We start from the raw sequence: 25,286 nt of genomic DNA, 5'->3' as shown, positions 1-25,286 counted from the left end.
TTTTCGTGCAAAGATGCCATTTCATCAACCATGGCCTCTTTCTAGAGTTTTCCATCCTCTGAATTTATTGCTTCCTTTATAGTCTGGGATCATCATCAGTAATAGATAAAGCAAAATTTGAATAGAAATTAGATGGACTATACCTTTCTGGCTGCCTTCTTTCTCGAATTGATCTTCTCACACTGGGAGTTTGTGGCTCTTCATCTTCTGATTCCTCCTCTGCTGTAGAGTCTGATTCTTCCTCCTTAAGCTCAAACTCTATCTTCTCATGTTCCTTTGGTTGGATTTCATATTTAATAACATCTTTTACCTATCTGAACACCACATCTTGAATATACACAACCTTCCATGTGACTGGGTTCCAAAGCTTATAACCATTTAAACCATCCTTATACCCAATAAAGATTCATTTTTCAAATTTACTATCCAACCTGGTTCGTTTCTCCTTTGGAACATGTACATATGAATCACATCCAAATACCCTCAGATGTGAAAGAGAGGGTTTCTTACCAGTGCATAACTTTTGTGGAGTCTTATCCTCCAACGCTGATGAAGGTGACCTGTTGACCAGGTAACATGCAGTGTCCACCGCCTCTACCCAGAATTCCTGTCCTAACCTGGCACCACTGAGCATGCTTCTTGACCTTTCCATCAACGTCTTATTCATTCTTTTTGCAACTCCATTTTGTTGAGGTGTATATGGAGTAGTCTTTTATCGTGCTATACTACACTTCTTACAGAATTCTTCAAATTCCTTGCTGCAAATTCTCAACCATTATTTGTCCTCGGCACCTTTATCTTCTTCTCTGCCTGATTTTCCACGAGAGCCTTAAATTCTTTAAACCTTTCAAAGGCTTCAGATTTCTTCTTAAGGAAATATATCCATGTATTCCTTGAGAAGTCATCTATAAACGATACTTAGTACACAAACTTACCCAGTGATAGAACCTTCACAGGTCCAAACACATCACTGTGCACAAGTTCTAATATTTGTTTTGCCCTCTTACTACCAGAGGGGAAACTCACCCGATTCTGCTTCCAATATACACAATTTTCATAGAAATCAAAATCCAAAGAGCTATTACTCATACCTTCTACCATACCTTTACCATGAAGTATTCGAAGGCCCTTCTCTCTAGTATGTCCAAGCCTTTGATGCCAGAACATGGTCTTCTCTCCAGAGACCACTATATTTTTTGCTCCACTTTCAGGAACCACATAACTGTTGCACCCATCAATAACAGTGCTACCTTACGGCTTGTACAGAGTTCCAATTCGAACTTCTCGCATCAATACTAGTGCTCCCCGAACCATTTTGCAGGTATCCTTCTCGAACATTGTTTTTACACCTGCATCATCCAGCTTTCCTACAGAAATCAGATTTTTGGCCAGTGCAGGAATATCCAGAACACCCGGAAGTGTTCTAACCCTTCCACCTTGCAACTTCAACTTTACTTTTCCGTGACCAATGATTCTAGCCTTCCTATCATCCCCTAAGAAGACATCACCAACATCGTATTTCTCATACTCGCAGAACCACTCTCTATGGGGAGTGAAGTGAAAGGATGCACCTGAGTCAATCAACCATGCCTCATGATCTACATGTGTACTTGAAGAAGCCAGGTACACATCTCCACCTTCATCTGAGGTGGTTTTCACCTCTGCAAAAGGAGCATCATCAGATCCCTTTCCTTTATCAGGAGCTTTATATTTATAGTCCCTTTTGTAGTGCCCTTCCTTTCTGCATTTCCATCACACCACCTTTACAGGTTTTCCTGGAGATTTAGATCTCCCTCTAGATTTAGGTCTCCCACTCGATGACTTATTTTTGTTTCTATTTTTGGGACCATCCTTGTACAGACAAGGCATCACCATTATGGCTCTCCATATTTTTCCGTCTCATCTCCTCTGTTAGCAAGGATGAGACTATCTCATCAAACTGCAAGGCAGTTGCATTGATACCTATTGCAATAACCAGACTATCCCACGAATCTGGTAGAGAACACAACAAATTGATGCACTTATCTTCATCTGAAATTTTAATATCAATAAATGCTAACTGACTTACCACAATATTAAATGCATTCAGATGCTCTGTCACTGAGTCTCCATCTTTCATGCTTAGGTTATATAGCTTTTTCTGCAGGAACAATATATTCACCAGAGACTTAGATTGGTACAAAGTCCGTAACTTATCCAACAAAGCTTTCATCGTAGCTTCCCCTGATACATTCAGCAATACTGAATCTGAGACACACAATCGTATTGTGCTCTTTGCCTTCTGATCCAACTTCTTCCATTCTTCATCGGACACTCCCATTGGTTTAGTACTTGGATCTACCATGATCCACTGATCTTTATCCACGAATAGATCTTCCATCTTGAGTTTCCACAACTCAAAACTCTGACCATTAAATTTCTCGATCTCTATATTTCCACTGCTCACCATATTCTTTCACCACCAGAATCGATCTTGCAGATCTCCCACTGAATAGGGTCTACCACAGGCCCGAGTGAAACCCCTCAGCAACAAAGGCATCCCCTTTAAGCCAAAACTGCTTCGATACCAAAGGTAGGTTTTAACCCTATACATAAATTACCTGCATACGAATTCTAAAACACAGAAAATAAAAAATTGGAGAGCATAACACATAAAACACATATACACAGAGATTTCCCCTAGATCCCAAAATCGGGACTACTAGCTTGATTTTTCATTATGTTACTTCCAATGTTAGAATACATATTTATACATGTTGAAGCATCCAATACCATGGACTGAAAACCATCGCATCCAATACCATGGATCGAAAACCATTGCGTCCAAAAAACATGTGCAAAAATCATGCACAAAACCATAGGTGGGTCCGCCCAATCTAACATACGTCCAAAACCAAAATTTTCCAGGGCATTGCCCTGGACCCCATAAAGTGGGCTTACGGGTACACCTCAAACCCCCTATGACCCCCCCGGCTACACAATTGACACAACGACGGGGGTCTTCGCCCCCCCTCTAAGCCCCCGGTTAACTACATGGGCTAGTCATGGAAATAATATAACACAACCCAACATATTCTTCCTGTCTTGTGTTGCTTTTAGATTATTCTTGATTACTTGCATTTCCCATTCCATGTCTACCAACATGTATAGTCCTGTCAACACCAAGTTCATTGGGTCACTCCAGTTGATGGGAGTATTACAACTCCACCCATCAATGCCTCATACAAACTCATCCTCATTGACTCCTGATACCCATTATTGTAAGCAAACTCACCAATGGAAGGTATTCCTCCCATCTCCTTTGTTGATGCATGACATAAATTCATAACATATCCTCCAGTTTTCTACTGACTCTCTGTCTGTCCATATGTCTATAGATGATAAGCTATACTGAAGGCCAACTTTGTCCCCAAACATGAAAACAAATACTTCCAAAACTTGGAAGTGAAGTTAGCATCCTTTTTTAATACAATATTCTCTGGAACACCATTCAACCTCACTATCTCCCTAATGAAGACCTGTGCCACCTCACTAGATGAATAATCAGTATTTTCTGGAATGAAGTGAGCTACCTTGCTCAACTTGTCGACCATAACCATGATATAATCAGGTTGCCTTGATGTCCTCAACACACCTGTAATAAAATCCATGGAAATGACCTCCCATTTCCATTCTGGAACCAAAATAGGCTAAAGAAACCCACCTAGAGGCTTACACTCTATTTTCACCTCCTAATATTCCAACTCTAGCAACAAACTTTGCCACTTCCATTTTCAGATTCGGCCAATAGTAGAACTTATTTATTGTTGTCAAGATATTTTGATATCCTGTGTGACCTAAATATGGTTTTACATGAACTCCCTCAAGAGAACCTTCTTAAGCCCATTTTCATCTTGCACAAATATATTGTTCCTAAATCTCACCAAGCCATCTGCAGCGAGATGATAGTCCACATCCCAATGACCTATACCCTGTTCCAACCTATGCCTAAGCTCAATATATCTATCATCCTATTGTCCTACCTGTAATATTCTATACTGTAGGTATGTACCATAAGAACTCATAGATGTTATATGATTCACATGCACTCTTCTGATAAGAGCATCTACAACCTATTCTCCTTACCATTAATGTGTCTGATTTCAAAGTCAACTCACTTATCATGGCAAACCATCTAGATAGCCTGGAATGAAGATTCAGTTATTCAAATAGATATCTCAATCCACTATAATCGCTGATCAATACAAAAGCCATACCAAGAAGATAATTCCTCCACATCTTCAAGGCATGAATAATAGCTTCCAACTCAAGATCATGAGTCACATAATTCTACTCATGCTCATTCAGTTTCCTGGACTCATAGCATACCACCTTTCCCTCCTACATAAGGAATCCAACAAGCCCTCTTTTGCAAGGATTTGTAGACACTAAAACTCTTTATCTAGATATACAATCTTAAGAATTAGGGCATTCGTCAACAACTACTTCAACTACTGAAAACTAGCTGCACATTCCCCTATTCATTCAAATTTCTTACCTTTTCTCTACAATTACATAATAGGATATGAAATGTGTGAGAAGTTCTTGATGAATCTCCTATAGTAACCTGCTATCCCCATGAATGATCTAACTTCATCCACATTTCTAGGAGCTTCCCACTCCATGATAGCCCTTACCTTTTCTGGATCCACTTTGATACCTTCCTTGGCTTAAACATGTCCCAAGTAATATAAATTTCTCTAAAATAAAGTTCCCTTACTAAGCTTGGCATACAACTGATGCTCTCTTAACAATCTCAATACTACTACTAAGTGCTCGACATGATCTTCCTCATTCTTAGATTATATCAAGATGTCATCAATGAATAAAATCACAAATTTGTCTAGATAAGGACACAACACACTATTCATCAAGCATACAAAAGTAATTAGAGGATTATTCAAACTAAATGGAACTACAACAAATTCATAATTCCCATACTCGGTCCTAAAAGTAGTATTTTAGATGTCCTCCACTTTGATGTGTACCTGATCATATCCTGATCTTAGATCAATCTTTAAGAACATTGTTGCTCCCTCCAGTTTATCAAAAAATTCATCAATTCTGAACAATGTATACATGTTCTTGATTGTCACCTTTTTTAGATACATGTAATCAATTCAGAACCTAAGAGTACCATCCTTCTTCTTTACAAACAATATTGGTGCACCCCATGGTGATACACTTGGCCTGATGTACCTCTTTTCAAGCATTTCCTTCAGCTACAAATTCAACTCTATTAGCTCTGGTGTTCTCATCCTATAAGGTTCCTTTGATTCCGGTGTTGCTCCTGGTACCAACTCAATAGAAAAGTCCACTTCTCTATGGGAGGAAACTCTTGAATCTCTGTTGGAAACACATCCTGAAACTATTGCAATACAAGGTACCTCTTGAATATTTTTTCATCCTCAGCATCTTTACCCTTTTCAATGGAAATATGAACTGTAAACATCACACAGCCTATATTGCAACTACACTTAGGTTGCATAATTGTGATCATCCTCACTTATTTCGGTTTCTTCTTTCCCTACAAGATTCTCTTTTCCTTGTTATCATCCAGACACTCAATATCCTTGTCATAACAATATACTTTGGTGCTGTGAATGTTCAACCAATCCATACCCAAAAGCATATTATACGATACCAATGGCAGTACATTCAAATGTATTGTTGTAGGCATAACATTTAGCCAAAATGCATAAGATGTTACCCAATTATGAACTCACTTCTTAGTACCTGTAGCCAACTGAACCAACCAAGACTCTGCATGTAGTTATTTTATCAACCCACACTTATCCACCAAGTTAGGCTTAACATAACTATAAATAGATCTAGGATCAATCAAAATAGAAATAACTTGACCAAAGTTCTTACCTTCCATCTCAATCCTTCTTGTGATGATCTTTGCCTTATATCCAACACTACAAATATCCTCTACTATCACCTATAGTCTACTACTCTCCAGGTTGCAACCCATGGCCCTTCCCAACTGCATTGAATTTCTTGTAATGAGAAACATTGTCTTTCTCACTTGCATCCTGTGGTCTTCCCCGCTTTAGTGGCCACTTCCCTTTAACTTCTTCATTTAATTTCAAGTTACGCTTAGGCTCAACTTTTCATTTTAACTACTCATAACAATGCTTCAACTTTTGAATGACCTCCTCCAATGATCTAGGCTCATAAAACTCAATCTTGTCTCTATGTGTTGCTGAAAATCCACTGACGAATATCTAAATCTTAGCCTTCTCATACTTAAGATAAGGAACATAACTCAATACCTCTAGAAACCTACTTGTATACTCATCGTCTATTATAGAACCCATCTGGAGCTCATAAAGCTCCTAAGCTTTGTCATCATAGTACCTCTCTGGTATGTACTTCTTCTTGAAGAGTTTCTCGAACTCATCCCAAATCAACTCTTCTTCCAAAATACCCTTGACATTATTCACATATTCCCACCAAATATGCTTTCCCTTTAAAACCAAAGGTGGTTACCTTGGCTTTCATGTTCTCTGAGTAGCTATGCACTTTGAATAATTTCTTCAGCACAAGTAACCATTCCTCTTCATCTTCCGACTTCTTTATCTCTCCATAAAATGTAAGAGGCTTGAACTTCTTAAAGTCCTTAGGAAATACTCAATTATCCCATAAGGATTATGATGGTGATTATTGTGATGACGTCTCTGGGATGATGAAGTAGAATGATGCTCATAAATACCAGACCTCATGTCAGGTGTATCCAGTGATCTACCTCCTCTGAATATATCCCCTCTATCTAAGATATCTAGTCCGAGAATTGCTGCAATAGGCTCCATTTGATCAGGTGCTCATGTCCTAAGTGTTGTAAAATGCTCAAAATTTAAAATGCTCAGAACTAGTTCAAAGTTGAACGACTGGAAATTTCTTTTCTTCCTGATTCCGGCGCCACAAACAGTTCGAAAAATGGTCGCTGTATGAGGAAGTTATGGCAAAAAGAAGAATTTGTCAATAAAATTGGAATTTTGAAATTTTTCAAAAAAAAATTAAAAAAGAATATTCTACAGAATATTCCTTGGAATATTCCAAGGAATATTCCCTTCACACAGCCAATAGAAATCTGCCACGTGGCAGGCCTGGAGGCCGCCATGTGGCCCTCAGATGATGTCAGCAGACATATGGGCGCGTTGTAAAAAATTTTGGTTGGCATGGGCAAGGTTCGAACTCATGACCTCCCTGCCACAAGCCCTCCGCCTTACCGTTAGGCTATGGAGGCGGTGTTTGTCATGTGGCGGATTTATGTGTTTAAAAACTTTAAATTTTCGTTGGCTGGAAAGGAAAGGGGCCAGCCCCTCCCATACCATATGACCTTGGGCCGAGAACCGTGGGCCAAACCTAACCACCAGCGCGCAATCCAAGAATAACTGCAACGTGGTCACATGTGGAATTTGTGGGCAGTTAAGTAACAGTTAGACTGGCAGATTTTTTGGCGGTGGCGCCAAATTTGGCAGACGCCCAGATTTGGCGGAGCTAACTGGACATTAACTAAAGTTAGCTGGAGTTCTTTTAGGCTAAACTGAAGGGGATCATTAAATGGCCATAACTTTGGCTAGGAAAGGTGGTTTTGGACGAATTTTTTTTTTATTTTGGGTATTTTTGACCTTCTGAAGCCATTGGTGCTGGTATTACAGCCATCTAAGGTCATTTATAGAGGTTTTGGAGCCATGAAAGTTCTAGGAGCCACCAGGGCCCAGTTTTGTGAAGACTGTATAGGGTTGCAGGTATCCATTGGAGGTGATCCAATAGTCAATCGTGAAGGATTCAAGTGTTTTGAATCCATTTTTACCATATATTTCACCTGTAGATGCTTCTATTCAGCTGTATATTCAATTTGAGAATTTAATGAAAACAAGAACAAGCCCATTTGGGAGCTTTGGACCCAGAAGACGTAGCCCAGGAGGGGTGAACTGCTTTATCAACTTCTTTTGCATCAGTGTTTGAATTATTTTGCAGAACAAATTCGTTTTAGTGTGTTAAAAAGTAAAAGGAAATAAATCTACTATGCTTAAATGAATCATGAACATCTGAAAATTTCATTTGTTTTCTTTCTGCAAGACATGGAAATCTTTTAAACATGTATAATTTTGAATTGAATACCTTGCAAACAAATTACAAGTAGTTTCAAATTCATATCAAGTTGGTATCAGAGCTCAGGGTTTTGTGTAAAGATATTCTAACTGTCTTGCAAGTATTGATGCTTACTAGGTTGAAACTTAAAAGAGGGGAAGGACAGTTGACTAGAGAACGAGAGAATCCTCAGTCAAGGAAGGCCAGAGAGCCATCCCCTCCACCTTCAATTTCACCCTCAAGAGTCTCAGCAGAAGCTTCAAGAATGTCTACACATGAAGGAGAAATTCCTGCAGACATGGATCCAAAAGAAGAAGAAAGAGTTTTCAGAAAGGCTTTCTTGGACCTCACTGAAATGGTGAGGATATTGTACCAAGAAAGAAATGAGAAATTGGCTGGAGAAGGGTCCAAACATCCACATGAAGGAGAGGGCTCTTCAGGAGGTAAGAAGGATGATGATCATTCCAAGAAAGGACATGGAGGAAATGGTGATCAACCACCCCCATCGTCACCTTCTTCCTCTTCATCCTCGTCTTCTTCTTCTGTGCATAAGCATAGATCCTATAGAAAAATTCCTTTTTTGAAGCTTGATGTAAAATTCGAATTACCTATGTTTAATGGTGAAGTGAATACAGAAAATCTTGACAACTGGATTAGGCAGTTGGAATTTTACTTGAGGATCCAGAATATGCATGATGATGCCACAAAGATTCAGTTAGCTTCTTTGAGAATGGATGGAGCAGCATTGGTCTGGTGGGAGGCCAAGACTAAAGAGGAGATCAAGAAATTTGGTAAGGTTACCTTAACATGGCCTGAATTTCTGTTAGCCATTAAAAAACAGTTTTATCCTCTTGCTCACATGTAGAAAGCCATTATGAATTGGCAAAATTTTAGACAACTTAAGGGTCAGAGTGTCCAAGACTACACCCAAGAATTCAGGAGAAGAGCTCTCTTGTTAGGGGTAGATTTACAGACCCAAGAAACCTTGTTGAAATACATTGGTGTCTTGCATAGCTACCTTAGACACACCATCTTGATGTTTAACCCTACTAGCCTGGATGAGGTTTGTGTCCAAGCTACCCATTTAGAGGCAAGGGGAAAAAACACATTTGAAGAGGGTAGAAACAAGCCCCCAAGGGGAAAAACAAAGAGAAAACCTCCAAGGGAAAGAGCAAAAAGAATGCATCTGTCAAACAGGAGAGTGAGAAAGTGATCTGTAAACACTGTTCTAAACTAGGCCATGAGGAGAAAAACTGTTGGAAATTACATCCTGAAAAAAGACCTCAATCTAACAAATCCAAAGGGAAACAGAAAACTGCTGCTACTACATCTACACCACAGGGTTTAGGGGAAGATTCAGGTGATGAAACCAAAATTGCAGCCATGGGTTTGAAAAACTTGAAGGGAAAAGAAATTGAAACTCAAGCCAACACTAGTACCTCAAACTGCCATGTACAAGCTCCTAATGAGGAAGAAAGAATTGAACTGTTTCATGTGAGGGTGATTTCAAAACATACTAAAATTGACACACTTTTTGATAGTGGGTCACAAGCAAACCTTATATCAGAGGACTTGGTCAAGCAGCTTAAACTTGAGACCATTTCACATCCGAAGCCATATCCACTTGGATGGATTTGCAAGGATGCAAATTTACAAGTTTCAAGAAAGTGCACATTGCACTTTGCAATTACTGCACATTTTATTGACACAGTTGAACTTGATGTGGTACCTTTTGATATAGCAGGAATTGTTTTGGGAAGTCCTTACTTGTTTGACAGGAAAGCTATCTTTCATCGTCATGAAAACAAATATCATCTTTTCAAAGATGGCAAGGAGTTCATTGTTAGAGCTCATCGCAAGAAGGCAAATATAGCGATGGTGAATGCGGGACAGGTAAAAAGGCTGGTCAATTGAAGTAAGAATTTTTTTCTTCTTATGATTAAGCCCAAGGTTGATGTGAATCATGAGTCATTTGACAATTGTGATCCAAAACTTAAATCAGATCTGTATGATGTAATTGATGCATATTATGAGATGTTTCAGGAGCCAACAGGTTTGCCTCCTAAGAGGGAGATTCAACATGAAATCCATTTGCATCCAGATTGTCCTCTTCCAAACATAGGCATGTACCACATGTCTATTATGTAGAATGCTGAAATAAAGAAGCAAATCAAGGACTTGTTGGACAAGGGTTTCATAAGGCCAAGTACTTCACCATGTGGGTCACCGATTGTATTGATTCCAAAGAAAGATGGCACTTGGCGTATGTGTGTTGATTTTACGGCCTTGAACAAGATAACGGTCAAGAATCGTTACCCACTCCCAAGGATAGATGATTTGCTAGACCAGCTGAAAGATGCTCGATATTTCACTAAGCTAGACTTGCACAGTGGATATCATCAAGTAAGAATTGAAGAAAGTGACATTTGGAAGATAGCCTTTAAAACCAAACAAGGACTCTTTGAGTGGTTTGTGATGCTGTTTGGTTTGTGCAATGCACCTGCAACTTTCATGCGGGTAATGGATGATGTCTTGCGTCCTTTTCTTGATGATTTTTTTATTGTCTACTTAGATGACATCTTAATTTTCAGCAAGTCTAGAGAAGATCATGTCATGCATGTTAGGAAAGTACTTGATGTTTTGAAGAAGAATCAGTTATTTCTTAAAATGTCAAAGTGTGAATTTGGAAAGACTTCTTTGGTTTATTTGGGACACATAGTAGGAGGAGGTGCTTTGAGAATTGATCCTGCTAAGATTGAGGCTATTGTGAAATGGCCTACTCCCAAATCCATAACAGAGGTAAGAAGTTTTTTGGGTGCAGCTCAATATTGGAGGAAGTTTATCTCTAACTTCTCTTCTATAGCAGCTCCTATGCATGCAGTGACAAGTGTGAAGCATGCTTTCCAATGGGGAGGCAAGCAGCAAAAAGCTTTCGAATCTTTGAAAGAGAAGATTAGTTTAGCTCCAGTCCTTGCATTACCGGATTTGAGACAGCCATTTGAGATACAAACTGATGCTAGCGATTATGCTATGGGTGCAATTCTTCTACAACATGGTAAGACTATTGCTTTTCATTCTAAAACTTTTAATGGTGCTGTTGTAAATTATCCTACATATGATAAGGAGTTGTATGCATTGGTGCAAAGCATCAAAAAGTGGAAACACTATTTGATGGGCAAAGAAACTGTTATACATACCGACCATCAGCCCTTATAGTACTTGCAATCACAAAGCAAGTTACAACAGTCACGACACTTCAGATGGATGGGCTTCTTGCAACAGTTCCATTTGGTAATAAGGTACAAGAAAAGTACTTTGAATGAGGTTGCTGATATGCTTTCAAGGCCTATTATTGGTGTTGTTACTTTACTTAAGAATGATTCCATTGTACATGATAGTTACATAGAACAATATGCATCTGATGATGACTTTAAAGATGTGTATGCTAACTTGAGTAAAGGGAATCATGTAGAGGAAAATGACTATCACATGCATAACAATTTGCTGTTTCATTTGGGCAAGTTGTGTATACCACAGGAGGAGAGGATAAATGTCATAAGAGAAGCTCATTCTTCTCTTATTGCTGGCCATTTTGGTGTGAGCAAAACAGTTTCACATCTACAGAGGTATTGCTATTGGCCTCGCATGGTAGATCCTGTTTCAAGGTTCATAAGAGGATGTTCATTATGTGCTACAAGCAAGCCTAGCAATAAGAAGCTTGGTTTTTATACTCCTTTGCCGGTACCTTCTAGACCATGGGAGAGCATCTCTATGGATTTTGTAGGAGGTTTGCCAAAATCTAGAAAGCAGCATGATTATTTATATGTAGTAGTTGATCGTTTCAGCAAAATGTGTATACTTATGCCTTGTAAGTAAACTATAACTGCTGAACAAATTGCTGAATTATTTTTTCATCATGTATGGATTCACTTTGGTTTGCCTACTTCCATTATTAGTGACAGGGATTCCAGATTTGTGGGGAATTTTTGGTCCAACCTATGGGAGATGATGGACAAAAAGTTGAAGAAAAGTACTGCTTTCCATCCACAAACAGATGGACAAACCGAAGTTGTGAACAAAACCATTGTGCACCTCTTGAGAGGTTATTGCAGCAAGCATCCCAAGCTTTGGGATGAACATTTGCACTACATACAACATGCTTACAATCGTGCCAAGCACTCTTCCACAAACACCTCACCGTTTGAAGCTTGTTTTGGTTACTTGCCAAAATCACCTCTTGATTTCATTCTTGAGAAAGATGTTTCCATTGAGGGACATAGTGATATTGACAAAGCTCGTTCATTCATTGAAAGAATTCAGCAAATACATCAGAAAATTCAAGAACAGCTTGAGAAGAGTCAAGGCAAGTACAAGGAAAGACATGACAAGCATAGAGTGGATCACAAGTTTCAAGAAGGGGATGAGGTATGGCTGTACATTAGTAAGGAAAGGATGCAAGGAGAAGGTAAAAAGCTCAAGCCTATTCGTTATGGTCCATTCAAAATCCTCAAGAAGGTTGGAAATAATGCTTTTCAATTAGATTTGCCTTCCTACATGCAAATGTATTCTGTTGTCAATGTGGAGAACTTACGTTTGTATGAACCTCCTTTGACTGTTGATCATGAAAATGTTGTTCAGCTGCCATCTATAGAAGATTTCTTGCCAAAATTCTTAGATGACCTAAAAGAAGATACAATCCTTGACAGAAGGACACACACTTCAAGAAGGGGCAGTGTAGATTATGTTCGGGTTGGTTTCAAAGGCAGCAAACCGAACAAGGCAAAGTGGATGGAGGTGGACAGAGTGAGGGAGCTGTACCCTCACCTTTTTAACAGGTAGTTGAAGGCTTTTGGGGTCCAAACGCTTCCCAGTGGGGAGGCGTGATCAGGTGCTCATGTCCTAAGTGTCATAAAATGCTCAAAATTTAAAACACTCAGAACTAGTTCAAAGTTGAATGATTAGAAAGTTCTCATCTTCCTGATTCCATTGCCACAAACGGTTTGAAAAATTGTCGTCGTATGAGGAAGTTATGGCAAAAAGAAGAATTCGTCAATAACATTGGAATTTTGAAATTTTTCAAAAAAAAATTAAAAAGGAATATTCAGCAGAATATTCCTTGGAATATTCTAGGGAATATTCCCTTCACACAGCCAATAGAAATCTGCCACGTGGCAAGCCTGGAGGCCGCCACGTGGCCCTCAGATGACGTCAGCAGACATATGGGCATGTTGTAAAAAATTTTGGTTGGCATGGGCAAGGTTCGAACTCATGACCTGCCTGCCACAAGCCCTCCACCTTACCGTTAGGCTATGGAGGCGGTGTTTGTCATGTGGCAGATTTATGTGTTTAAAAACTTTAAATTTTCGTTGGCTGGAAAGGAAAGGGGCCAGCCCCTCCCATACCATATGACCTTGGGCCGAGAACCGTGGGCCAAACCTAACCACCAGTGCGCAATCCAAGAATAACTGCAACATGGTCACATGCGGAATTTGTGGGCAGTTAAGTAACAGTTAGACTGACAGATTTTTTGGCGGTGGCACCAAATTTGGCGGACGCCCAGATTTGGCGGAGCTAACTGGACATTAACTAAAGTTAGCTCGAGTTCTTTTAGGCTAAATTGGAGGGGATCATTAAATGGCCATAACTTTGGCTAGGAAAGGTGGTTTTGGACAATTTTTTTTTTGATTTTGGGTATTTTCGACCTTTTGAAGCCACTGGTGCTAGTATTACAGCCATATGAGGTCATTTGCAGAGGTTTTGGAGCTGTGAAAGTTCTAGGAGCCACCAGGGCCCAGTTTTGTGAAGACTGTATAGGCTTGCAGGTATCCATTGGAGGTGATCCAATAGTCAATCCTAAAGGATTCAAGTGTTCTAAATCCATTTTTACCATCTATTTCACTTGTAGATGCTTCTATTCAGCTGTATATTCAATTTGAGTATTTAATGAAAACAAGAACAAGCCCATTTGGGAGCTTTGGACCCAGCAGACGTAGTCCAGGAGGGGTGAACTGCTTTATCAACTTCTTTTGCATCGGTGGTTGAATTATTTTGCAGAACAAATTTGTTTTAGTGTGTTAAACAGTAAAAGGAAATAAATCTGCTATGCTTAAATGAATCATGAACAACTGAAAGTTTCATTTGTTTTCTTTCTGCAAGACATGGAAATCTTTTAAACATGTATAATTCCGAATTGAATACCTTGCAAACAAATTACAAGTAGTTTCAAATTCAGATCACCATTAGTATTTTATTCCTACTCTTGACTGATCCAAATGGATCCTAGAATAATCTCTAAGTCTCCAAAATCATTCAAAAGATCAAAACAAATGCATGGGAAGAACCCTTAGAAACATTAGAAAACACTATTGGGAGGTGAAAAACACATGAAAATAGTGAAAATAGAGCTATCAGCAACTTGAACAGTGAATGCACAGGAGCCGTTGAATCTGGCTGATCAACAGTCTAGATCCGATCGGCAAATTGCAATCGGCAAACACAATGGAGCAGGCACATACATACATATATACATACATATATATATATATATCTATACACACACACACACATATACATATACATATACATATACATACATACATGCATACATATATATATATATATATATATATATATATATATATATATATATATATATATATATATATATATATATATATATATACATACATACATACATACATACATACATACATACATACATATATATATATATATATATAGATATATATATGCGATCCAATTGTTGTACCAGATAGCATTACAAATGATATTCCATAAATATTTCAAATCCGATATAAGCAGTTTTGCAGGATTTTACAGTGTTTTAATGCATTTTTAATAAAAAGCGATTCCATGAAACAAGTGGGATTTCGGGGGGAACAAAGGCGATAAGTGGTTTGGTCCGAGCTCCGCCCGAGCCCATACAATGGCTGCCACGTGTCCAGGCTAAGGAGAGAGGAAACCACCCTCATCGAGTAGTTAACCCTTGTACAAAAGGGCCGCCCGAAATGAACCCCAGCCGTTGGATTTGGATCTCCCAGATCAGCGATGGAGATACAAAGTCAACCTTAAGGCAGATTCATAATGTTTCAAGTCCAATAAACAAAAATTTGATGGAGTTTCACAGTTTTGAATGCATTTCTCTATGTAAACAGAGAATGGCCACTTCAGGGATTTTAAAGGCCTGATGCACTCATCCATTACAGAATAGGTGGCCACCTCCCCAAAAGGTTTTATGCCATGATCACTAATGCTTTAAAGAGGGATTCAAGAAAATAGACGCCGAGAGACAGAAAGCGAGAAGGTGAAATGAACAGTCAGTGTAGATTAGCTTTAAAGCCACAAATTGACAGAAAAAAGGGCAGGCAGTGCTGAGACAAAGCAAAGAGAGAGACAAAGAGTGATAGAGAGAGTCTGTGTACTCAGAGATGCTTGAGGAGTTTAAGAAAAACTATTGTTGTTGTATCTGTTGTGTATTGAGACTCAAATTGAGCTCATTTTGTTGTAAAACTTTTCCTCTGAAGACATAATAGAGAGGCCACCACTGAAGGCTGGACTAGGAGATGTAGCCTAGGAGTTCTGGGTGAACTCCATATTAAACTTGTTGTGTTTATGTGTGTTGTCTATTATGATTCTTTACTGCTTCATTGTCTGTGTATTTCGCAATCTTATCGATCCATTGCACAAAATAACATAGGCATATCCATGCACATGAGTCAGTAATACCTTAAAAATTGTCGTAGATCTCATTATCAGATCATCTGAATATATCCCCTCTATCTAAGTTATATCCAGACTTGCTGCAATAGGCTCCATTAGTATTTTATTCATACTCTTGACTGATCCTCAACCATCCCTATCTCTGTAACTCTGAAAAGATTTGACAAATCACTACATTGACTTCTACCTACTTCTCTTGAGCCCTTGCAAGTATTTCTAGAGTGTCAACCATGCTATCATTTTCTGCTTTGCAACTTATGATATATTCCCTCAAAATCCTCAATGTATCTGCTATACCAGGAGAACACTCTCCTCCTTTCCGCCACCCTGATATATAGGGAGAGTCACGGGAACTGTAGTCTACCATGTTTCTCCTCATCTTTGATTCTCTTCTTCATGCAAGTGTACCATGTCAGATAAATCAAATAGATACCAAAATCAAATCCATACCTCATTGATGTTTACGGGAGGCTTAATACATTTGCAAGATCAATGCACATTAACATGTTATACATAATTGAGTCAATATAACAACATCATGCAAGACCATACCAACTGTATACCATGACCTCATGCATGACAACCATAACTATGACAACATCATATTTTACCCACAAAGAGCACAACCTCGCTCAGATACCACCCTGTAACCGCCTCCTCCCACATTTAGCCACTTTCACGAGTTTTCTCAGGGTAAACATGAGCTGAGGGTAACTACGATAATAATCAACCTCCTATGTGAACTTAAGGAAATGGAGTCGACAACTTAATAACTTACTAACTTCCCTCATGTGCTACAGGACCTCCAAGAGCAACCCAAACCCTCCATGTTTCCAACCACCATGATAAATCTCTTTTTCGCTGACCTAGAGCCCCAACTTCTCCCTTTCCAAGGCCTACAAGTGACTGTAAGCCTCCAATCGCTCTGATAGGCTTTCTTACCAGTGCATGTGGAATTTTCTTCTTAGTTTTATGCCAACAACACAGAATTGTGAGCCACTTTTTCAAGGCTAGGACTCAAGACTAAGACCTCTATCCACAACTCAAAAAAACTTCTAGAAATGATGAATGACATAGAAAAAAAATTCCAAACTAAAATTTAAACAAGGTCTTCACTTGACCCCTCCCAACTAGGACTGGCATTCTATCAAACACATGGTAAATATGCAACGTACAGGGCATGAATGCATATTTGAATAGCGGAATTTGAGACTTATCTAAGATTCTTCTCACAATATTTGTCATAGCACTAATTAGGTGATGCATTCATTACAAAAACATTCATTAATGAAAACGTGATAAGATCCATACTTAGATCTATCATATAACCATGTTTATAACCAACGTATACCAAGATAGATAAAAGTGATAGAACAACCGATGAAGGCACATTAAAACATGTATATTTACTCATCAAATAGAAGAGAAACTTAGCTCTTATTAACCATATGCAAAAGCAAATCAAGTCAGGGACTTCCACATACCACCTGACCATACTTTGGGTTGAACCAAATCTTTCTTTCAGCTAATCAATCCTGTGGCATATTCCAAGCATGAATGTGGGATCTCATGGGATAAACCAATCTATAACAACCAAGGTAATATAGAGGTTAACCCACCTCCACCCTCACCATACCATAATCTCACCTAAATTGGTTCTGAGATAATAATAATAATAAAAAAAAAAAAAAAAAAGCCCAAACAATGCTTGGATGCCTTAGAATTCCTTCACCATCCCTTGAGGAATTTCCTATCTCCACCCAACTATTTAGGGCTTCCCGGAGAACACTGTTATGTAGAGTTCTTCTCGGAGGTGTACAAAAAGATACCACTTTAGATTTTGGATGAAAAACAACCTTAGTAGTAAAAACGCTTGTACAACTGTGTGGATCTGTAGCAAAGGATAGAACCAAAACCTGCCAAAGTCCTGATCTATGCAACAAAAATAGCTAAACAACAAAATGGAATAGTAAAATAAGCGCAAATAACCCCAATAATATAATGGAGACCAAATGCAAAGAATATGTTTAATTATATGACATATGTGAAGGGAACAAATGATGTTACTAGGCCCCCTATGTGGGATGGGTTCTTGGCTATCCTCAATGTCTTCAATTCTGTAGAGTCACTCTTCTCTACAATGTGTAAACCCAACAAAAAATGTTTGAGCTCAATGGGATCTCAAAAATGGAAAAAGCAAATCGTAAGTGACAATGATTATAATCAAAGTTACAATAGTGAGTGCAACATTGAAAATGATCCAAAGTTAAGAATGGATGTAAATCCCTCCAATTTATAACAAAATATTAGGTTCGTTTCGAATAATGGAAAATAATAAAATATTATTAACCAAATTCTAGAATTAAGCATTTAGAATATTTTATTATATTATGTTGGAGGGAAAAAGTATTTAAATTTGTTAAATACTTTTATTTAGAAATAATAAATAAATAAATGATTTATTTATCATCTCAAGGAATTTGGTTAAGGAATAATAAACAAATAATGATTTGTTTAAGTATTCCTAGAGGATTTAGTCAAACTTGACAAGGAATAATAACTAAATAATGATTAATTAATTATTCCTAGAGAAAAATAATATAAATAATGATTTATCAAATTATTTTTCATGATTGGGTCAATTATGACAAGGAATATTAGTTTAACAATGGCTTAATTAATTATTCCAAGAAGATAGTTAAATAAATAATGATTTATTTAATTATTCTTCATGGGTTTAACCAGAAATAGCTTAACAAGTGTGGTTTATTAAGTAATTTCTTATAGTGAAAGTAATTTTACTATGGTAAAATTGGTCGTACATGGTGTACTTCGATCCATCTAGTAGGTTATGGCTATATGATTAATTTTTTTTTTATAACAAACACCATCTCCAACCCCGAACCTTGGGACTTTCCTGAGACCACCTCACGTAGATCCAAAACCTTATGGAAATCCAAATCTCAACCAAGAATGAATCCCATCACACCATGTCTATTCAGAAATGGCAAGGCAAGGCTGAAACCACTATCGAAACAAAAAAAATCCATGCCACTAACAACAAAGAAACCAAATACATGCATGCCAAACCATCTAGAAAATCATACATGAAACTTGTTACCTTCAAGTATTCTCACTAAATCTACTTGATTCTCCCTTTCCATACTTGATCTTTTCTTTCCTTTTCCTTCCTCCTCTTTCTTGTCCTTATTTTGTTTATTTCTTTTCCTTCTCCTCTTGGTTCTCTTCACCTCTCAGAGACTAATTAAAAAAAAAATGACAAAAGGCTACAAACTAATGCTCTAAATCCTTTTTATTTATTGATGCTTTTAATTTCTTCATTTTTCCTCTATTTTCATTCATTTTCATCCTCACATGAAACTTATGACCTTTCACCTCCCTTTTCTCCTATTTTCCATTATTTTCATAAATAAAGTTCCAAAAATACGTTTTTTCATTTTTAAGTCCTTTTCCCATTTCTTTTCCAATTTCCCCTTAGCCATAAACACAACAAGTGATTCCCACTATGATATTTTTCCCAACATTCATCTTTGAATAAGTGTTCCATGACCATGGTCTTATTTTACATTTATTAACTTTATTACATGAAGTTTCAACCCAGGGATGTTACACCCAATGCGTAGTATGGATCATTCCTACATTTCACTGTGCATTTCGAAGTTGTGGTGGATAGTGAGGTCATCTTTGGGTCACTAAAATGCTCAACTGTGTAGTTGAGTAAGTATCATTTTTAATCACTGCGTACAGTACAATTATAGTGCCTTAGCCTATCTCTCTTGTCTCCATAACTTACTCAATTGTGAAATCCCTTGTCCTGCCTTTCCTCAATTATGCACTACACAATTCTAGTGGACAATAGGGACACCTCTATGTCACTATAGTGCTCAACTGCACAATCCTTGAGTCTCTCCATCAGCCACTTTTCATTATGTAATTATAATGCCTAGTCTTATCACTCATGTTAACTAAACTTGCCTATTGTGTAGTACCTTTTATTGTATTGTATTCATTTATATTATGCATTTCATAGTTCCAGTGGAAAGTGGGATAACCCCTCAGTCCCTGTGAAGCTGAATTTCACAATTCCTACCTCCTCTTCCTTGAGCACTAGGCACTGGACATCCTCATTCAACAAACTTATCACCCTAGTCTCCTGGATTTTCCTACAACACAAAACCTTGAAGAGCCTCTCCTTAATGTCATTGCACAATACCCGTGGAAAACATGGTCATCCCTTGGTTACTACTAAGCTCAATTTCCCACCTTATAGTCTCTCCCTCTCAAAACCCTTTCCCATTGTCCCATCATAGTGAGTATATTGTATGAGAAAGAAAATATAGAATAGTTGATGTTGGAAATACATTTTCATTGATTGAAAAGTAAAAGAATGGAAACTATAAAGAATTTGTGATGGTGTTGTTATTTTTATGAAAAGAAAAATATAGCAAAGACATGAAAGGATGGCAAAGGACAACTCAGGTGTTTAGGATTAGTTACAAGAAGGATGAAGATCAACATTGATGAAGAATGAACATAGAATTTGAGCTAAATTATTAGAGAGTATATCTTCTCCACTATAGGTGAAACCCCTCAGATGAAAATATCTATGAAAGAGTTTTCCAGTGGTATGTGGAAGACAAAAAATGGCATCCTAGTTTGAAAGTTAGAGTCATTCAAAGGTATGTACACCAAAGTCAAATTGTGTAGAGTTAAAGTTAGTTGGAGGTGCCTTGGAGACCCTTTTGATGCATCCTTATTTTAGTAGCATTACCAAATGTGGAGGAATCATTAGTAGGGGAGATATAAACGATCGGGAAAACCTGGCTGAAATTGTAATAGTAGAGAGAAGTTTCATTAGCTGAAGGCAAAGCCCAAAGAATAAGCTCGACGATGGGATCTCGACGGTCATACCCTAGTTAAACCTTAAAGAGAACATAAATAATTAGTGGGATGATTTGGGTCAGGTGGACATGGTAATACGATACTACAAGGGCCAATATAATTTCAGTCATGCAGACATGGCAGAGATAGTGTAGCATTGGAAGGCACATAGTTAAATGATGTGCATGTTCTAAGGCAGATTGGGCCCCATGTGTCCCCATTAAGGCATTGTAGGAATTTCACGAGGGATCACTACTTGACCATTGATTCATAAGGGGGTGGCACAATTTTTTCTCCACAAATCATCGATCACAAGATCAACGACTCTGATTGATTGCATTAACCCTCATCTCAAAATCACAAACAACTTAAGGGTGTGCATAGAAATCATGGGTGGTTTCATGACCATTGTGTAAGATCTAGAAACGTGGCACTGCGAGATAGGTTGGGACCCTAGGAATTTTATAAAATAAGATGGCAAAAAACCAAGGCTTGGGACACCTTCTCTCTTCTCTTGACAGAAGGATAGGTGGTGCAATATGATAAGTATGTAGGAATGACGTATTAGTAGAGGTGGATGATGACATCCATAATGACGTGGCCCAACTAGAGTATGAAACATGCCAGATTTTTTTTTCCTTTTTGGGTGGACGAATGGACCATTTATGTGTGGCACGTGGATCACTCACAGAGTGGCATTTGGCATAGGTGATGTGAGCATGACATCATACCATTCCCTTGACCCTAGAAGGCTTTAGCGAGGCACAAAGAAAGACTAGCAGGATGAGTAGCTATTAGGCTGATAGGGTCGGTGTCGATGACAAGTGGGCCTGTGCGTACAGTGATTGGTCACAGAGGTGCCAAGTAGACCCCCGCAAGACAACTCATCCCATAAGGAATACCCCAAAGGTTTATAAAGGGGCATAGGAAAAATGTGTCAAGAAGAGAGCACCGAGATATGTTGGCAGTGACAGGAGGCACCAGTAAATGAATGAAAGAAGAGGAAGGTGGCCCATGGGACACACAATCCCTACGGCATGACCCGAAAGGTTTTTAATAAGCATAGTGTGTGAGCATCGAGATAAGTGTGTTGGGAACAAAGCACCAACACTTGGTCTCATGCAATGAGAATAGCAAGGGCGTAGAGGAATTATGTAGCAAATAAGCCTTCGAGTCTTAAAAGGAAAAGCACCCATAGGTTAAGCCAGAAAAGACGAAAGAAGTGGTCATAATTCTTAGTCTTATGAGTGTGTTTGTAGCTAGAGCCAAGCATATGTATACACCACACACACACACACACACACACACACACACACACACATATAGATAGATAGATAGATAGATAATCTAGTAGTGGTAAATCCATTTTGGGCTAGAACAAAACATGAGGAAGCCCATGTGGAAGTGTTAACTAGTGACTAGATCTATAGTCTTGATTCATCAAAGTGTTGAAGACAAATCCATTCGGGCCATAAAATAAAGTGGTTATTGGCTTTGGTAGAATCTTGTAAGAGAAGGACAAACACAATGTTAATATATTTGGTTGCATTTTTAATGTAAAGCTTGGTGGCTTTGGCACAATGAGTCAAAAGATTAATATGAAAGTGCTTTGGAATAAATTGTTTGGTCCATCATCAAAGGCCTTGGATGAATGATTCAGCAAATATATGCGGTAGCACTTTGAATAAGCAATATGGTAGTGTATGAATGAGCTGACAACCTTGAGTTTGGTAGTTATGCTAAACATAAAAGCGAGCACCAAAATTGCTAAAGGAGGCATGAATGAGGTGATCAAAGTGGATATTGGTGGCCACCTGCCTATTCCACATAGACTCCCCAGTCAATTTCATATGTTTCCTTGTTCATTTCAACATTTACTATTTTTAGCCATTTTTCGGGTCCTGAACATTTGGAGCAGTTTTGACCTCCTAAATGACGTCTTTTTTCAGGTCCATGGCAGGCTCGTAGCCATTGGTAGGGTCCTGTGACGAAGCCTATATTACTTAGAGAGACCTTTCCAACAATGTATCATACGCGCCAAACATAGATAATATGACCAAGTTACGACCTCGGGAAGTTGGTTGCCCAACTAACCCCAATGAAGCCCACAAACTCTTGGTGTTACATCTCCTCTGGTTAGGGTTTCGGTTGTTTAGGGTTTTATCATGTTTTCCAATAATAAATAGGCCATTGAGCCTCATTGTAACATAGTTCAGGGGCATGTAGCCACCACATCTCTTCTCAGAGATAAGCTACCATCACCTGAGCTATCTGATTTCAATTCTATTTGTAAGCATAGTGCAATATTTTTCTATTAATGAAATGAACTTTTTTCTATTGCATCTCTGTGTTTATGATTATATATATATATATATATATATATAATTTGTTGCATTCCTGCTTAAGTTTGGATCAGTGGTATCAGAGCGGTTTTCTCTTTCTCATTTTTTCTTCGCATATCCCCAACGAGGCGATGATATAAGGAGTTAGGGCTTGAGTTGGTTGAACCATTGCAAGATCAACCTCGTAAAACTCAAAAACCTCCCATGGTGGAAGAAAATAAAGATGAGGGGGAAGAATATCCTTTCAAAACGTTTCTCAAGGAAGTTCTCGAGTGATGGAGGGATGCGATGATGGATAACTTTGTCCACATCCTTCGACGTTTACCCACAGACAATGTATCTTCATCCAACAATCACTCTCGAGGTGCCACTCCTTGTAAGGTACAATTTAACTTTGATATTCCCATATTCAAAGGCATGATAGATGTATACACTGTAGATAAATGTTTAAATCTATTGGAAGGATATTTTAGAGTTCATGAATTTTAAAATTACGAAAAGATTACTTTTTCACTTCTTAAAGCCACCCACATGTAAAGTATTGGTGAGAAACCTACTGGGAACAAAAGGATGAGAGTGATCCCTCACGTTTTTTAGCCACACCCACTTGGAATTATTTCCAAGATGCCACTAAGGAACAATATTACCCTATCATGTGCTATGAAGACAAATACATAAAATGGACAACGCTATGGCAGGGAAGGGACCAAGATGTGCCAGAGTTTACAAATACTTTCCATACCCTTCGAAAAAGATGTGTATCAAGGATATTGAGTGGCATTTGGTGCTCAAGTACCACAATTGTCTACACAAGTACATCTAGGACGAGATGGTGCTACTGGACATTTCTTCATTCGGCACAACATATCGGTACGCTGTCAATATTGAGAATAAGTTTAAACAGAAGAAGTGGGACTTTGGATCCTCGAATCCAATGCAAGGAAAAAGCTCCCCCAAACCACAAAACAAAGGACCAAGCCAAGGTGGTGCTACCTAGGACAACCTACCAAAGCCCCAAGCAAATAATGAGATCCCGAAGATGAAGAAGGACACGGGAAAATGGTGTGAGCTTGATAAGAGCTCCACTCACAATACAACTGAGTGTCGAGAAAGCAAATAATTAGAGATAGTGCTAGATTTAATTGGGTTAATGGAAACATTTTTTATGCTTAACATGATCTTTCAATTAGAAAATCCATAAGAGAAGATGAAATTTTCGATATTTTAAAAGCATGGAATGATGAACCATGTGGAGATCATTTTGCAGGGGAAATAACATCATACAAGGTCTTCAATCTGGGATATTATTGGCCATCAATATTCAGAGACTCAAAGATTTATGTTACAAAGTGTGACAACTGCCAAAGGATAAGAAGACCTATAGTTTCTAATGAAATGCCATTGAAACCACAAGTACTTATAGACCCATTTGAACAATGGGCTCTTGAATTTGTGGGTCATATCAACCCACCATCTAATAGTAAGAAGTACATATTAGTATGTACTAATTATGTAACAAATGGGTGGAGGCCAAAGCAATGACCAAGGCAAAAAAAATTGCAGTAGTATATTTTATTTTTCAAGAGATATTTGTAAGATTTGGAGTTCCAAGACAGATAGTCATAGATCAAGGAGCACAATTTACTTCCAAGCTTGTTAGAGATATTACAGAGAGATACAAAATCAAGCACAAGAAATCAACTCCATATCACCCACAGGAAAATGGACAAGTGGAGTCAACAAACAAAATCATTGAGAATATCAAGATGAAGATAGTGAAAATGCACATAAGATATTGGTCATAGAAATTGAATGAAGCACTATGGGCTTATAGAATAACATGGAAGAATGCCACTAGATTTAGCCCCTATCATCTTGTTTATGGAAAAGAAGTTTTGTTACCAATTGAATTCCAGATCCATACATACAAACTTGTAGCAGAATTGGGACTAGACCTGTCAGAAGCACAACAACAAAGAATAATGCAACTCAATGAATTAGATGAGATTAGAAAACAAGTTGTAGGACATAAATCATTAGTGTAGCAGCAAAGAAAGAAATGACATGACAAATTTATTAAGAATAATATTTTTCATATAGGGGAGTGGACACTTCTTTATGATTCAAAATATAAAGATTTCAAAGAAAAACTTACTACTC

Source organism: Pinus tabuliformis, chromosome J, assembly GCF_031772625.1.
Source record: "Pinus tabuliformis cultivar Carrire ecotype Pingquan chromosome J, CPIR1, whole genome shotgun sequence".
Classification (NCBI taxonomy): Eukaryota; Viridiplantae; Streptophyta; class Pinopsida; order Pinales; family Pinaceae; genus Pinus; species Pinus tabuliformis.
This window is presented reverse-complemented; position numbering follows the sequence as displayed.